The sequence below is a fragment of the Sus scrofa genome, chromosome 10 (assembly GCF_000003025.6).
Source record: "Sus scrofa isolate TJ Tabasco breed Duroc chromosome 10, Sscrofa11.1, whole genome shotgun sequence".
NCBI classification, from domain to species: Eukaryota; Metazoa; Chordata; class Mammalia; order Artiodactyla; family Suidae; genus Sus; species Sus scrofa.
This window is the reverse complement of record NC_010452.4, coordinates 13047532-13066105: the sequence shown is the minus strand read 5'-3', so window position 1 is coordinate 13066105 and position 18574 is coordinate 13047532. Positions and strand designations below refer to the sequence as shown.

At 39.4% G+C, this 18574-nt stretch overlaps 1 protein-coding gene across 1 annotated transcript in view; it reads right to left on the bottom strand.

The window, feature by feature from the left end:
* Positions 1-18104, bottom strand: part of DNAH14 (dynein axonemal heavy chain 14) — a 341496-nt gene extending 323392 nt beyond the window's left edge. The window contains exon 1 of the mRNA XM_021064261.1: positions 18022-18104. The gene's annotated coding sequence lies outside the window, so the exon portion shown is untranslated. The remainder of the gene's footprint in view (positions 1-18021) is intronic.

Here is an 18574-nt window from a genome sequence, read left to right as displayed (position 1 = left end):
CAAGCTCTGCATGACCAAGTGAAATCTGCTACCATCGTGGTGTGGACCTCCCAGTCCTGTCTGCCCTCAGGAAGTCCTTCTTTGCTTCAAAGAAACCCTGTTAGCCCCATCAACACTCCAGAAAAGCCACACTGCCTCAAAAAAGATTGACCAACAACGCCAGCCCTCAGGAAATATTCCACAGCAGTGACAAGGCAAACACTGCCCGATAACGGAGAGTACAACTCCCTCAGGAGAAAGAAAACAACAAGCAAGATGAAGAAGCTGAGAAACCACCCCCAGTCAAACCAACAGGAGAACTCACCTAAAACAGTCAACAATGAAACAGATCTCTGCAGTCAGACAGACCTGGAATTCAAAAGAGAAACAGTGAAAATACTGAAGGAATTAAGAGAAGATATGAACAGTAATGCAGATACCCTCAGAAAGGAACTAGAAAATATAAGGAGGAGCCAAGAAAAACTAGAACATTCATTTGCAGAGATGCAAACTGAACTAGGGGCAGTAAAAACCAGAATGAATAATGCAGAAGAATGAATCAGTGATGTGGAAGATAGAATAATGGAAATCACTCAATCCGGTCAACAGACAGAAAACCGAATCAAAAAACTGGAAAGCAATATAAGAGACCTATGGGATAATATAAAGTGGGCCAATCTACGCATAATAGGAATTCCAGAAGGAGTAGAAAAAGATAAGGGGATGGAAAATATATTTGAAGAAATTATCGCTGGAAACTTCCCAAATCTAAAGGATACTGGATTCAAGATACAAGAAGCACAGAGGGCCCCAAACAAACTGAACCCAAACAGACCCACACCAAGACACATCATAATAAAAATGGCAAAAGTTAGTGATAAAGAGAGGATCCTCAAGGCAGCAAGAGAAAAACAGAATGTTACCTACAAGGGAACCCCCATAAGAATATCAGCTGATTTCTCTACAGAAACACTACAGGCCAGGAAGGAATGGCAAGAGATATTTAAAGTGCTAAAAGGAAAAAATATGCAACCTAGAATACTCTATCCAGCAAGAATATCATTTAAAATAGAAGGGGAAATAAAAATTTTTCCCAACAAACAAAAACTTAAAGAATACAGCAACACAAAACCCAGGTTAAAGGAAATATTGAAAGGGCTTCTCTAAACCAAAAAGACAGGAAGGAAAGGGAAGAAAAAAGAAAAGAAAAAAAAAAAGAAGAAGAAGAGGAAGAACTAGGATTGAGGAAACCGCAATCAGAGAGCAGTCACTCAAATAAGCCAGCATACAGATTTAATCATGAACATGCTTCAAACAAAATAAAATTAAAAAGAAAAAAATAAAAAAGAGTCATCAAAACCATAAAATGTGGGCAAGGGATGTTAGGAAGTAAATAACCCTTTTTGTTTGTTTGTATGTCTCTCTTCTTAATTTTAATATAGTAATGAAGTGTTTGAACTTACAGCACCATCAGGCTAAAACACACAATTATGGGAAGGGGTTAGCATACTTAAAAAACAGGGCAACCACAAGCCAAAACCAAATATTTCATTTGCAAAAAATGAAAAAAAAATACACTCAAGCAGATAATAACAGGAGACCATCCAACCAAAAAAAAAAAAAAAAAAAAAAAAAGAAAGGAAGAATGGAGAACCATAGAATCAACTGGAACACGAGGTTCAAATGGCAATAAATAATCATCTATCAATTATCACCTTAAATGTCAATGGACTGAATGCCCCAATCAAAAGACACAGAGTGGCTGAGTGGATAAAAAGGCAAAAACCTTCAATATGCTGCCTACAAGAAACTCACCATAGGACAAAAGATACATATAGATTGAAAGTGAAAGGGTGGGGAAAAATATTTCACGCCAATAGACATGACAGAAAAGCAGGAGTTGCAACACTCATATCAGACAAAATAGACTTTAAAACAAAAGACATAAAGAAAGACAAAGAAGGACACTATTTAATGATTAAGGGATCCATCCAAGGAGAGGATGTTACTATCATCAACATATATGCCCCAAACATAGGAGCACCCAGATACATACAACAAATATTAACAGACATAAAGGGAGATATTGATGAGAATACAATCATAGTAGGAGACCTAAATACCCCCCTCACATCAATGGACAGATCCTCTAGACAGAAAACCAATAAAGCAACAGAGATCCTAAAGGAAACAGTAGAAAAGTTAGACGTCATTGATATCTTCAGGACACTACATCCAAAAAAAGAAGAATACACATTCTTCTCAAATGCTCATGGAACATTCTCAAGAATCGACCACATATTGGGACACAAAGCGAATCTCAATAAATTTAGGAGCGTAGAAATTATCTCAAGTATCTTTTCTGACCACAATGCCATGAAATTAGAAATCAACCATGGGAAAAGCAAAGAGAAAAAACCTACTACATGGAGACTAAACAACATGCTACTAAAAAACCAATGGGTCAATGAGGAAATCAAGAAGGAAATTAAAAACTACCTTGAAACAAATGATAATGAAGACACAACCTCTCAAAATCTATGGGATGCTGCGAAAGCAGTGCTCAGAGGGAAACTTATAGCAATACAGGCCTTTCTCAAAAAAGAAGAAAGATCCCAAATTGACAACTTAACCCTCCACCTGAATGAATTAGAAAAAGAACAAAAAAAGTCCTAAAGTCAGCAGAAGGAAGGAAATTATAAAGATCAAAGAAGAAATCAATAAAATAGAGACTCAAAAAACAATAGAGAAAATTAATAAAACCAAGAGCTGGTTCTTTGAAAAGGTGAACAAAATTGACAAACCCCTGGCCAGACTCACTAAAAAGAGGAGAGAAATAACCCAAATAACCAAAATTAGAAATGAAAAAGGAGAAATCACAACAGATACAGCAGAAACACAAAAAACCATAAGAGAATACTATGAACAACTGTATGGCAACAAGTTTGACAATCTGGAAGAAATGGACAATTTTCTAGAATCTTACAGCCTGCCAAAACTGAATCAAGCAGAAACAGACCAACTGAACAGACCCATCACTAGAAATGAAATTGAAGAGGTCATAAAATCACTCCCTACAAATAAAAGTCCAGGACCAGATGGCTTCACAGGTGAATTTTATCAAACATATAAAGAGGAATTGGTGCCCATCCTCCTTAAACTCTTTCAAAAGGTTGAAGAAGAAGGAATACTCCCAAAGACATTCTATGAGGCCACCATCACCCTCATTCCAAAACCAGGCAGAGATACCACCAAAAAAGAAAACTATCGGCCAATATCATTGATGAATATAGATGCAAACATTCTCAACAAAATCTTAGCCAACCGAATCCAACAACATACCAAAAAAATTATACACCATGACCAGGTTGGGTTCATCCCAGGTTCACAAGGATGGTTCAACATACGCAAATCAATCAGCATCATACACCACATTAACAAAAAAAAAAGTCAAAAATCATATGATCATCTCAATAGACGCAGAAAAAGCATCTGACAAAGTTCAACATCCATTCATGATCAAGACCCTCGCCAAAGTGGGTATAGAGGGAACATTCCTGAATATAATCAAAGCCATTTATGATAAACCACAGCAAATATAATCCTCAATGGGGAAAAACTGAAAGCCTTCTCACTCAAATCTGGAACAAGACAGGGATGCCCACTCTCACCACTGCTCTTCAACATAGTTTTGGAAGTCCTGGCCACAGCAATTAGACAAACAAAAGAAATAAAAGGCATCCATATAGGAAGAGAAGAGATCAAACTGTCACTGTATGCAGATGACATGATACTATACCTAGAAAACCCTAAGGACTCAACCCCAAAACTCCTTGAACTGATTAATAAATTCCGCAAAGTGTCAGGATATAAGATTAACATTCAGAAGTCAGTTGCATTTCTGTATACCAGCAATGAAACATTAGAAAAGGAATACAAAAATACGATACCTTTTAAAATTGCACCTCACAAAATCAAATACCTCAGAATACACCTAACCAAGGAGGTAAAGGACCTATATGCCGAGAACTATAAAACTTTAATCAAAGAAATCAAAGAAGATGTAAAGAAATGGAAAGATATTCCATGTTCCTGGATTGGGAAAATCAATATTGTAAAAATGGCCATACTACCCAAAGCAATCTACAGATTCAATGCAATCCCTATCAAATTACCCATGACAGTTTTCACAGAACTAGAACAAACAATCCAAACATTTATATGGAATAACAAAAGACCCAGAATCGCCAAAGCAATCCTGAGAAACAAAAACCAAGCAGGAGGCATAACTCTCCCAGACTTCAAGAAATACTACAAAGCCACAGTTATCAAAACAGTGTGGTACTGGTATCAAAACAGACAGACAGACCAATGGAACAGAATAGAGAATCCGGAAGTAAACCCTGACACCTATGGTCAATTGATCTTTGACAAGGGAGGCAAGAACATCAAATGGGAAAAGGAAAGTCTATTCAGCAAGCATTGCTGGGAAACCTGGACAGCAATATGCAAAGCAATGAAACTAGAACACACCCTCACACCATGCACAAAAATAAACTCAACATGGCTGAAAGACTTAAATATACTACAGGACACCATCAAACTCCTAGAAGAAAACATAGGCAAAACACTCTCTGACATCAACATCATGAATATTTTCTCAGGGCAGTCTCCCAAAGCAATAGAAATTAGAGCAAAAATAAACCCATGGGACTTCATCAAACTGAAAAGCTTTTGCACAGCAAAGGAAACCCAAAAGAAAACAAAAAGACAACTTTCAGAATGGGAGAAAAGAGTTTCAAATGATGCAACCGACAAGGGCTTAATCTCTAGAATATATAAGCAACTTATACAATCCAACAGCAAAAAAGCCAATCACCCAATGGAAAAATGGGCAAAAGACCTGAATAGACATTTCTCCAAGGAAGATATACAGATGGCCAACAAACACATGAAAAAATGCTCAACATCATTGAGTATAAGAGAAATGCAAATCAAAACTACCATGAGATACCACCTCACACCAGTCAGAATGGCCATCATTAATAAGTCCACAAATAACAAGTGCTAGAGGGGCTGTGGAGAAAAGGGAACCCTCCTGCACTGCTGGTGGGAATGGAAACTGGTACAGCCACTATGGAGAACAGTTTGGAGATACCTTAGAAATCTATACAGAGAACTTTCATATGACCCCGCAATCCCACTCTTGGGCATCTATCCGGACAAAACTCTACTTAAAAGAGACACTTGCACCCGCATGTTCATTGAAGCACTATTCACAATAGCCAGGACATGGAAACAACCCAAATGTCCATCGACAGATGATTGGATTCAGAAGAGGTGGTATATATACACAATGGAATACTACTCAGCCATAAAAAAGGATGACATAATGCCATTTGCAGCAACATGGATGGAACTAGAGAACCTCATCCTGAGTGAAATGAGCCAGAAAGACAAAGACAAATACCATATGATATCACTTATAACTGGAATCTAATATCCAGCACAAATGAACATCTCCTCAGAAAAGAAAATCATGGACTTGGAGAAGAGACTTGTGGTTGCCTGATGGGAGGGGGGAGGGATCGGGAGCTTGGGGTTATCAGACACAACTTAGAATAGATTTACAAGAAGATCCTGCTGAATAGCATTGAGAACTATGTCTAGATACTCATGTTGCAACAGAAGAAAGGGTGGGGGAAAAATGTAATTGTGATGTATACATGTAAGGATAACCTGACCCCCTTGCTGTACAGTGGGAAAATAAAAAAAAATAATAATAAGCTACAAGGATATACTGTACAACACAGGGAATACAGCCAATACCTACATTGAATACCTTTAAAAATTGTGAATAGCTATGTTGTATACCAGAACTTACATAATATTGTACATATGCTATATCTCAATTTAAAAAAGAAAAAGAAAGCCATAAAATGCGGAAGGGGAATAACAAGGTAGAGTGTTTGTATGCAATCAGAGTTGTTTTTAGCTTAAAACAGACTATTTTAACTACAAGGTGTTTAGGTAAGCCTCTTGGGAACTGCAAAGCAAAAAGCATAAAAGAAAAAAGAAACCAAAGTATAATGCTACTGAAAATCATCAAAGCGCAGGAAGACGAGAAAGTAGAAATGAACAAAGGAACTACAAAACAACCAGATAATGGTTAACAAGTTGGCGATAGTAATTGCTTAATTACAAATACTTAACTTTAAATGCACTAATTTCTGCAGTCAAAAGACATGAATAGCTGATTTGATTTAAACAAAAAAAAAGTGACTCAAGTCTATGCTGTGAGGAGACTCACTTCAGCCTCAAGGACACACACAGACTCAAAGAAAAAGAATGGAAGAAGATATTCCATGCAAATGGTAACCAAAACAGACTAAGAATCATTACGTATCCAAAACAAAAACATACTTTAAATCAAAAGTTGTAAGAGACAAAGAAGATGATATAGCTGTCAATTTATCAAGAGAATATAACAATTGTAACTATATATACACTCAACACTGGAGCACTTAAATATATTATGGAGGCAGAAATATGCAGCAATGCATTAATAGAGCATTTAATACACAATTTTTAACATGGATAGATCATCCAGACAGAAAATCAATAAATATTTGACTCAAACAAAACTAGAAAACTGGAAAGACAAATACATGCCATCAAACAGCAGAACACCCATTTTTCTCAAGCTCGGCAGAGCATTCTCTAGGATAGCTATGTTAGGTCACAAAACAAGTCTTAAGAAATTTAAGAAGACTAAAATTTCATCAAGTATCTTTTCCAAACACAATGGCAGAAACTAGAATTAAAAAAAAAAAAAACAAACAAACAAACAAAAAAAAACAGAAGGAGGAGTTTCTGTCATGGCTCAGCAAAAACGAACCCAACTAGTATCCATGAGGACGCAGGTTTCATCCCTGGCCTCGCTCAGCGGGTTAAGGATCTGTCATTGCCATTAGCTGTGGTGTAAGTTACAGACATGGCTTAGATCTGGTGTGGCTGTGGCTCACAGCCACAGCTCTGGTTTGACCCCAGCCTGGAAACTTCCATATGCTGCACCTGCGGCCCTAAAAAGAAGAAAAATGAAAGAAAAAAAGAACATAGTACTAGATGGAAAGTCTTAGCCACAGGAACTAGGCAAGAAACAATCATCAAATTCAATGCTATCCCTATCAAAATTCCAATGGCATTTTTCACAGAAATAGAAAAAAAAATCCTAAAATGTGTTTGGAACCACAGAAGACCCTCAATAGCCAAAGCAATCTTGGCAAAGAAGAATAAAGGTAAAGGTATCACACTTTCTGAATTCAAGCTGTATTACAAAACTGTAGTAATTTTTCAAAGTTTTGAAGTATGGTACTGGCATAAAAACAAGACACACAGATCAATGGAAGAGAATAGAGAGTTCAGAAATAAAACTACACATATACAACCAACTAATCTTTGTCAAGGTCACCAAGAACACACAATGGGCAAAGGATAGTCTCTTCAACAAATAATTTTGGAAAAACTGGCTATTCACATTTAAAAAGAAAGAAACTGGACTCTATCTTACACTACTCACAAAAATTAACTTGAAATGGTTTAAAGACTTAAATTTAGTACCTGAAACTATAAAACTCCTAGAAGAAAATATAGGGAAAAATCTCCTAGACATTGGTCATGGCAATGACTTTTTGTATCCAACAAAAGACAAGCAATCAAAGCAAAAACAAGTGGGAATACACCCAACCACAAAGCTTCTTCACAGCAAAGGAAACCATCAAAAAAATTAAAAGGCAGCCTATGGAATAAAAGATTTGCAAACCTATATATGTAATAAGTGGTTAATATCCAAAGTATATAAGAAACTGATACAACTCAATAGCAAGTAAAAACAACTTGGTTTTTAAATGGGCAGATAAACTGAATAGACCCTTTTTCCCAAAGAACATACACAACAGGCCAACAGGTGTTCAACATGATTAATCATCAGGGAAATGCCTACCAAACCCCACACCATAATCAGGATGGTGATTATCAAAAAGACAAAGATGGTGGGAAAATGAAACTTTTTGAAGAGGAGGGGATACTATTGGTGGAATATACATTGGTTTAGCTCCCAAGGAAAACAGAATGAAGGTTCCTCAAAAATAAAAAGCAGATTATCTAATGATCAGCAATATCACTTCTGGATATACATACAAAGGGAATGAAATCAGTATCTCAAAGAGGTACTGGCACTCCCATGATCATTGCAGCATTATTCACAAGAGCCAAGTATGGAGACAACCTAAGTGCCTATAAACATATGAATGAATAAAGAGCATGTGTATACACACACAACACAAACACAATGGAATTTTATGAACTTTATTCCAGTATGAGAAAGAAGGAAATTCTGCCATTGTTAACAACATAGAGGGCATTTTGCTAAGTGAAATAAGCCAGACAGAAAAAGACAAGTACTGTTTAGCATCACTTATATGTAGAATCTAAAGTAAAAACTTTTTTAAAAGTTGGACTTACAGAAACAGAGTAGAATGATGGTTGCCAGGGGATGGGAGAAGTGGCGAGAGAAGGATCAAAGGACGCAATTATAAGATGTTCTAATGGGTCTAATGTACAGTAGGGTGACTGTGCTAAGAACAGTGCATTATATACCTGAAATTTGTAAGAGTTTAAGGATTCTCACCACTCATACACAAAAAGGCAACTATGTGATGGATGTAGGGGTAACAGTTTCACAATGTATACAGATATCAAATCACCATATTGTATACCTTAAATATACACATTTTTGTCAATTGCCCCTCAATAAAGCTGGAAACAAAAGTTTCTTCAGAAACAAAAATTAGAGCATCAATATTTTAAATAGAAAACGTTAATAAAGAGGATCAAAAGAGCTAAATGCTTATGAATAGAGAAGCGTATTAACATGTTAATTCTCCCTTAATTGGTCTTTACATTCAATATAACTCTAATAAAATCTCAAAAGCTTTAAGTTTTGATAGATTTTCACAAGATGATTAAAAAATTGATTCGCTGTCAGGGAGATGTGGAGTACGTTTCCATTAAACTGGAAAACTCCCTCCTCTTCCCATGTCCCTCTTGTACCTTCACGCTACCTCATTACCATACTCATAACACTTCTGGTCATGAAATTGGGGGGAGGGGACCCATTTAGCTATTTCCTACAATTTAAACTCAATTCTGACACTATCTCTCTGGAGACAGTACCAGATCCCACAGGGTAAGGGCTCAGTCCCAGGAGACTGCCCCCACTTCAGATGCTAAACGCAAGTGGTAGGTCTTCAGGTTACCCATGGCTTCCGTCTGACTCGGCTATGACTTCCCTCCCCCACCCCCGCCACCATTAGATTCAATTATCTGCTAAAATAGCTCCCAGAACTCAGGGAACACATTTATCAATTTACTAAAAGATATAATGAAGAATACAGATGAAGAGCCGGATGAGAAATACAGGGTCAGATCTGGGGAGGCCCAATGGCAGGAACTCCTGTCCCTGTGGAGTGCAGTGCACCATCTTTCCCATACATGGATTTGTTCACCAATGGGAAAGCTCTCTGAACCCCATACTATTGGGATTTTTTATGGAGCTTTACTCTTATAGGCATGATCAACTTTTAACTCCCATTTCCTGCTCCTCTTCCCCTCTACGGAATAGGGGGCAAGGCTGAAAATCCAAGCTTCTAACCATGGCTTGGTCTTTCTGGTGACAAGCTTCTAACTGGAAGCCATCCAGGAAGATGACCCAAAGTTGCTTCATTAGAACAAAGATACTCCTTGAGTTCTCCCGTAGCTCAGTGAATTAAAGATCTGGAGTGGTCACTGCTGTGGGTTCAATCCCTGGCCCAGGAACTTCTGCATACTGTAGGTGTCACCAAAAAAGAAGAAGAAGAAGAACAAAGACACTCCTGTCACACAGGAAATTTCAAGAGATTTAAGAGCCCTGTGTCAGGAACCAGGGAACATTATACCTTATTATTTCACAACAGTCCATTGCTATCTAGCTTTGAAGATGGAAAGATTAGTTCTGTTAGAACTAGTAAATAAATTCAGTATAAAGTTGCAGGATACAAAATCAACAGGAGTGCAGCCCAGATGGTGGAGTAGGAAGACCCAGAGCTCACCTCCTCCTATGGCCACACCAGAATTAGAGTTATAAACAGAGAAATTATTGATAAGACTGGAATCTAGCAGAAAAGACCTTCTACAGCTAATGACAAAAGGAAGGACTTACAATGAGGTAGGTAGGAGGGGTGGAGACATAGTATAGCCAAGAGCCAGACCCCTGGTGAGCGGGCCACAAATGGCAGAATAATTACAAATATACACTTCAGGCTCCACACCCCAGGGGTCCTGCGGCAGGAAGATGAATTCCCAGAACATGTAGCTTTCAAGGTCAACAGGACTTACTTTCAGGAGACCCAGAGGGCTGGGGGAAACAGGGATTCCACACGTAAAAATCCTACACGCTCTGGGACCCAGTGCAAAAATAGTAATTTGAAAGAAGCCTGGGTCAGACCCATATCATAATTCTGGAAGACCTCTCAGAGAGTCAGGAGGCAACCAGAGCTCACCCTAGGGACATAAAACACTGGCTGGCAGCAACCATTCTGGGGAGCTCGTTCTACCACAAGGACACTGGTGCTATCAAGTGCCATTTTAGAATCTCTAGCTCATTAGTGCCAGCACCGCCCCTACCCACCAGGCTGTCAGCACCCATACTGGGACATCTCAGGCCAAGTAACTAGGCCAGGTGGGAACAAAGCCCGCAACCAGTAGCTGGCTGCTGTAAGACATGCAAAGCCCACAGCTGCCCCAGGACAAGGCCCTGTCTACCAGAAATGATCAACAGGCTGCAGGGGCAAACCACAGCAGATATCTCAGACACCGGAGGTGGGCATGGCCCACCACCACTAGAGGTCCATGAATAAGCACCACCTGCAGGCCCAGTCACCTCAGAGGCTGGCAAAGAAGAGGGCACTGCAACCAAGTACACCCACTGTTGCTCCCACTCCCCTGGGAACACACCTGCCCTGCTGCTGCCACTGCCAAATGCTCTGGGTGCTGCCTCCACCTGCCTGATCACTATCACTTCTCAAGGCCCCGCAACGAGGAGCAGCCTGCGCCACCTTCCCACGGGTCCTTGCCACTGCAAAGGGCCCAGCAACCAGGCAATGGTTGCTAGCCCTGCCCATTGCCTCCATCTCCCTGGAAGCACATGCAGCACCCTAAAAACGAACAGTAAACCCTCACAAAATACAAAGGGGTGCTCGCACATATAAACAGGCCTCCAAGATTACAGTGATTGTTTCCCTAAACTCACAGAATAAGAAAAATATAAGCAAAACAAAGACGCTCAGGAACCATTCCCAGTTAAAAGAACAGGAGAATTCACCTGAAGGAGCAAGCAATGAAACAGACCTCTGCGGTCTCACGGACACCAAGTTCAAAAAGGAGTGTGAGGAAATTCTGGAGGAATTAAGAGCGAATATGAAGGAATTACGAGTGGATATGAACAGTAATGCAGATTACTTTAGAAGAGATCTAGAAAATATAAGGAGAAACAGAAAAATTAGAAAATTCATTTGCAGAGACACAAACTGAGTTAAAGGCACTGAGGGCAGAATGAATGATGCAGAGGAACGAATTAGTGACTTGGAAGATACAACAATGGAAATCACCCAATCGGGACAGCAGACAGAAAGCAAAATGGAAAAAAAAAAAAAAAAAGAAAGAAAGAAATATAAGAGATCTATGGGGATAATAACAGAGTGCACCAATCTATGCATTATAGGGATTCCAGAAGGATAAGAAAAAGAAAAAGGGATTAAAAATATATTTGAAGAAATTATGGCTGAAAACTTTCCAAATCTAAAGGAAACAGATATTAAGATACAGGAAGCACAGAGGGCCCCAAAGAAGTTGAACCCAAACAGGCCCACACCAAGACACATTATAATAAAAATGGCAAAAATTAAAGGCAGCAAGAGAAAAACAAAGGTTAATTACAAGGGAACCCCCATAAGGCAATCAGCTGATTTCTCTACAGAAATGCTACAGGCCAGAACAGAGTGGCAAGATATATTCAAAGTTCTAAAAGGAAAAAAATCTGCACCCTACAATACTCTACCCAGAAAGAATATCATTTAAAATAGAAGGAGAAATAAAGACGTTTTCCAACAAACAAAACCTAAAAGAGCACAGCAATACTAAACCCATTCTAAAAGAAATACTGAAAAGGCTCCTCTAAATAAGAAAGAAGAAAAAACAAGGATGGAGGAAATCACAAATGGAAAGCAATCACTTCAATAAGCCAGTATACGGAATTAAAAGGGAAAAAAACACACACCTATTGTAAAATGATGATAAACACAGCAAAAAGACAAACATGAAAATGTTATAAAAGGACTTCAAAATCATAAAATGTGGGGAAGGGAAGTAAGAAAATCTAGACTTTTTTTTGGTTTTTAAGTATTTGAGACTATATGAATATCAGGCTAAAGCAAGCAGATCTAAGAAGAGGTTAACATACTTGAAAAACAGGGCAACACAAATCAAAACCAAACATTACATTCACAAAAACTAAAAAGAGGACACAAGTGTAAAATAAAATCATCCAACCAAAAAAAGAACAAAGAAGAAACATAGAATCAATTGGAAAACAAGGTTTAAAATGGCAATAAATACATATTTCTCAATAATTACCTTAAATGTCAACAGACTGAGTGCTCCAATCAAAAGACACAGAGTGGCAGACTGGATTTAAAAAAAAAAAGAGAGAAAGAGCCTGCAATATGCTGTCTACAAAAGACTCACCTTGGCAAAGGACACACACAAATTCAAAGTGGGGGGATGGGAAAAGATATTTCATGCCAATGGAGAAGACAGGAGAGTAGGAGTTGCAATACTCTTATCAGACAAAACAGACTTTAGAAAGAAGGCCATAAATAAAGACAAAGGAAGATACTATTGAACTGATAAAAGGATCCATTCAATAAGAGGATATTACAATCATCAATATATATGCCCCTAATACAGGAGCACCCAGATACCTACAACAATTACCAACAGACATAAAGGAGAAATTGATGAGAATACAATAATATAGGAGAATTTAATACCCCACTCACATCAATGGACAGATCCTCTAGACAAAAAATTAATAAAGCAACAGAGATCCTAAATGACACAATAGAAAAGTTAGACTTAATTGACATTTCCAGGACACTGCATCCAAAAAAATCAGAATATACATTCTCTTCAAGTACATATGGAACATTCTCAAGGATTGACCACATACTGGAGCACAAAAATAACCTCAACAAACGTAAGAGTATAAAAATTATTTTAAGTTTCTTCTCTGACCTCAATGGCATGAAACTAGAAATCAACCACAGGAAAATAAATGAGAAAAAACTGACTCCATGGAGGTTAAACATCATGCTTCTAAAAAAGCATGTACTTTGTGCTTTGCTATACAGCAGAAATTGACAGAACATTGTTAATCAACTATAATAGAAAAAAAATAAAATCTTTAAAAAAAGAAGAGGCGTTCCCACCATGGCTCAGTGGTTAATGAATGCGACTAAGAACCATGAGGTTGCGGGTTCGATCCCTGGCCTTGCTCAGTGGGATAAGGATCCGGCATTGCCGTGAGCTGTGGTGTCGGTTGCAGATGTGGCTCGGCCGTTGCTGTGGCTCTGGCATAGGCCGGTGGCTACAGCTCCGATTCAACCCCTAGCCTGGGAACCTCCATATGCTGAAGGATCGGCCCACCCAAGAAATGGCAAAAAGATAAAATAAAATAGAAGAAAAATGTACTTCAACACAAAGAAAAGTGACCTAGAGATGAAGTGTGAGATGGTATACTAATACTAATAAAAGCATAGACTTCTACAAGATAGAATCTCCAGAATTTGTGAGTGGGCTACCTTACATGGTAAAAGGGACTTCACAGATATGGTTAAATAAAAATCTCAAAATGGGGAGATTATCCTGAGTTACCCAGTGGGCCCCACCTGGTCACAAAGAATCCATCCTAGAGGGAGACAGGAGGATCAAAGGCAGAAAAAGAAGGTGTGAGGATGGAAGCTGAGGTCGGAGAGGAGAAGGTGCGGTGCTGCGGACTTTGAAGACCAGAGAAGGGACCACAAGCCAAGGAATGAGGGTCACCTCGGGAGGACGGAAAAGGTGAGGAAATGGGTCCTCCCCCACGGCCTCCAAAAGAAGTGCAGCACACACATTGCAGATTTTTGATCTCCAGAAGAATACGATAATAAATTTGTGATTTGCGTTGCTTTGAGCGACTAAATTTGTGTAATTCCAGCAACAATAGGAAACAAATACATAGTTACATATATTCACTTAATAAATCCTCACAAAGTCCCTCTGGGTTAGGCACTCATCCTAAACTCAATTTACATGAGTATATTATTATACCTACTCTACATGGGGAAATCAAAGCACAAAATAAGTGGTGGGCCTGAGTACAAAGTCAGGGTCCACACCTTAGCCATCATAAAAGTGTTATTTTAATAAGAAGGAACAGTATGTTAGAAAAGATTATACCAAAAAAAAATTATTTTTTTTTTTTTTTTGCCTTTTTAAGGGCTGTACCTGTGCCATACAGAAGTTCCCAGGCTAGGGGTCGATAGGAGCCACAGCTGCTGGCCTACACCACAGCCACAGCAACACAGGATCCAAGCCACATCTGTGCCCTACCCCACAGCTCACCACAACACCAGATCCTTCACCCACTGATGGAGGTCAGGGATTGAACTCTCATTCTCATGGATACCAGTCGGTTGGTTACTGCTGAGCCACAACGGGAACGCCCGCAAAACTAATTTTTAAAATATGTATTAAGTCAATAAACATAATGAATGACTACATTTTAAAAGTTAAAACTAAAATACCAAAACAATAACAGGGTTGGATGGGAAGAAATTCAGTGAGTGTTGTGCATGAAGATCCTTGTTACAGTCAGCAAAAACAAACACTAAAAAAAAGCCAGAAATGTCTGTGCACACACTAAAATGACAAAATACATGGGACCTAACCAGAAATGGAAAAATAAACAATACATAGAAAGACAGGCTAGATACACGTGGAAGGTATACAGATGATACAGAAAATTGTATCAATCCAACAGGGAAGTGCGGTATACAGAAAATACAAAAGAGAAGTAAATGTGCCCTAGTGTCCTCAGCAACCACAGTAATACAAATGGATTCATCCCATTTATTAAAAGACTGGACAATCAAACCAAACAATCCAGCTATATATGTTTCTTACAAAATACGTTCATAAAACAAAACCATCTCAAAAAGTTAAAAATAAAGAAATGAATGCTTGCAAGAATGGAAAAGGGGCAGCTGCTAAGGACAAGAGTTATGGCAGTTCCTCAGAAACTAAATACAGAATTACCACATGATTCAACAATGCCACGTCTCGGTTTATACCAAAAACATCAAAAGTAGCGATTCGAACAGATACTGGCACACCAATGTTCCCAGCAGCATTAGTCACAATTAGCCAAAAGATAAAAGCAACTCAAATGTCCATCGACAGAAGAATGATCAAATGAAATGTGGCATAGACATACAATGGAATATTATTCAAGCTTAATAAGAAATGATATTCTTTTTTCTTTTTTTTTTTTGTCTTTTTGCTATTTCTTTGGGCCGCTTCCGTGGCATATGGAGGTTCCCAGGCTAGGAGTCCAATTAGAGCTGTAGCCACCGGCCTACGCCACAGCCACAGCAACGCGGGATCCGAGCCACGTCTGTGACCTACACCACAGCTCACGCAACGCCGGGTCATTAACCCACTGAGCAAGGGCAGGGACGAACCCGCAACCTCATGGTTCCTAGTCAGATTCGTTAACCACTGCGCCACGACGGGAACTCCCAGAAATATTCTGACACATGCTACAACATGGATGAAGCTAGAAGGCACCATGTAAGTAAAATAAGCCAAACACAAAGGATATATATTGTATTATTTCACTTATAGGAGGTTCCTAGAACAGTCAAAGTCATGGAGATAGAGGAGAATAATGGTTATAAGGAGCAGGAGGGAGAGAGTAAACAGGAGTTACTGTTTAATAAGTATGTAATTTCAGTTTGAGATGATGAAAAGTTGTGGACATGGATTGTGGGGATGGTCACACAAAAAATGAACGTATTGAATGCCACTGAAATGTACACTTTGAAACAGTTAAACTGATACATTTTGTTATGCCTATTTTGCCACAATATGAAAATAAACAGAAAACACTATACCATGCCAGTGGTAAGCAGAAGAAAACTGGAGTAACAGTATTCTAGCTGACAATCTAGACTTTAAAGGAAAAGCATTACCAAAGAGAAACTGGGGCTCAATGTAACAATAGAAGGGATGACCCATCAACAAGCTACAACGTAACTTGTATGTATCAAGCACCGCTTCAAAATATATAAAGCAAAACCGACACAATTACAGAAAACTTGACATTTCGCAAAAACAGACAGAGTGAGATATTTTAACACACCTATTCAATGCTTTACAGATCAAGTGAACAGAAAACGTAGCAGCAGAGGATTGAACCCTGACAATTCAGACTTGACTTAATAGATACATAGAGTCCTGTACCTAATAAGGAATTTCTTTCTTTTCAAATCACATAAAAAAAATTATAAAAACTGACCACATCCTAGGTAACAAAAGATTTAATAAATTTTAAAGAAACGATATTAGGCAGGCCACATTTTCTAATATAGTGCAAATAAATTATGTCAACAATAAAAATACATTTTTAAAAATCCTCTAGTTTGGAGACTTGAAACGGCACTCCCAAATGAACCAGAGATTAACAAGAAAACAAAAACAGAAATCCCTCTCTAGTTAGAACCATTCAACAATTAAAATATTACACATTCAAACTTGAATGCAGCTATAGCAGTTCTAAGACCCTAAAAATTAAAATTCAGAAGAGCATTAAATTCATTTAGTATTTTAAAGATGAAAATAAAAAAGTGTTCACTAAGGAAGCTAGCAAATGAACAACAAGCTCAAAGGAGGAGAAATAGAAAACAAGCAACAATCCAACAAGCAGGCCAAAAGAGGTTTACAGGTGACCTTTATTAAATATGCAAAGTACAGAAAATCCTCATAATATCAAACTCTTTCAGAAGCAGGAAGCCACTGAACTCATTTCTTGAAACTAAAAAAGCAACATTCCCAAACCAGACAAGTACACTGAACCCCCCCCAAAAAAGTAACACATAACATAAATGCAAATATCCTAAATAGATATGATCAAATCAAATCCGACGTGTCAGTGTACACATGTTATTCACATAAACATGTGTATATCTTGGTGGAGTTTATCCCATGAATGCATGTACAATACCTAGGAATGTTATTAACGTAACTCAGTACATTACCTCTCTGTTTTTTTAAACAGCCGCACCTGTGGCATATATGTAAGTTCCCTGAGCTAGGAGTCCAATAGGAGCTGCAGCTGCGTGTGGCAATGAAGGATCCTTAACCCACTGAGCGAGGCCAGGGATGGAACACGCAACCTCAGCAATACTATGCCAGGCTTAACCCACTGAGCCACAACGGGAACTCCAATACATTGCCTTTTCAGTCTCTACCCAATTAATCACATACATACTCATCTATATTTGTGTGGTTTGTGTACACACGTCTATGTATACATAACGCAGTAAATGGTGGCAAATTTTTTCAGTCATTAGTCACTTACTGAAGAAACGAGCGAAGTCTCAAGGAGCTAGGAATAAAAGAGAGCTTAGGTGCCCTGATACAGGGCAAATAAACCCTGCACCTGGAAGATAAGCTCCTCGAGGGCAGGGTTAGTGGTCTGACTCGTGCCTGGCGCAGGTGGCACTCAACCGTGGGGAACCTGGAGCCCCCCAGTTTCCTGCCAGCCCCGCAGGAATTACCCGCGGCTCTCCCGGCCCCTCTGGCCTTTACTCGCCCGCCCCCGAGTAAAGGGGTCCCCGCTGCTCTTACCTGCCACGCTGTAGCCCGACGGCCACCTGGGTCCGTCTTAGGTCCGAGTGCCGGAGACAGTGCCAGGCGAAGGGACCCAGAGGCACGGCCGAGGGCCAGCCACACCATGCCTGGTCCCAACCCTTCCCTGTTCTAACGGCCTCACCAACCCCTGGGGCCGCGAGCCTCCAGGAACTCACCTGCAACCCTCCCACCCGAGGCCAAGGTCAGCAGAAGTAGGGCAGGGCCTCAAAGCCCGCGCAATGGATGCTGGGGAATAGGGTGGGGCAGAGGAAGTGGGCGGCTCCCTCGAGATGCCCACCCACAGGACCCCAGAGCCCTAAATGGCATCTGTGGAGGGATGGGATGGGGTGGGGGCCAGAAATGTGCACCAAAGGCAGGTCTGGTATCTTGCACAAAGTAAAAGACCCCAGCCTAACCTATCTACCATGGCTGTTTGGGCGAGGCCTAAAGATGGGAGAAACCAAGGGCTTTGCAGAAGGGGTACCTCTGGGGACCTTTAAAAAGAATCACCTGTGCTTAATATTTTCACAATTTGTGAAAGTAAACTTGT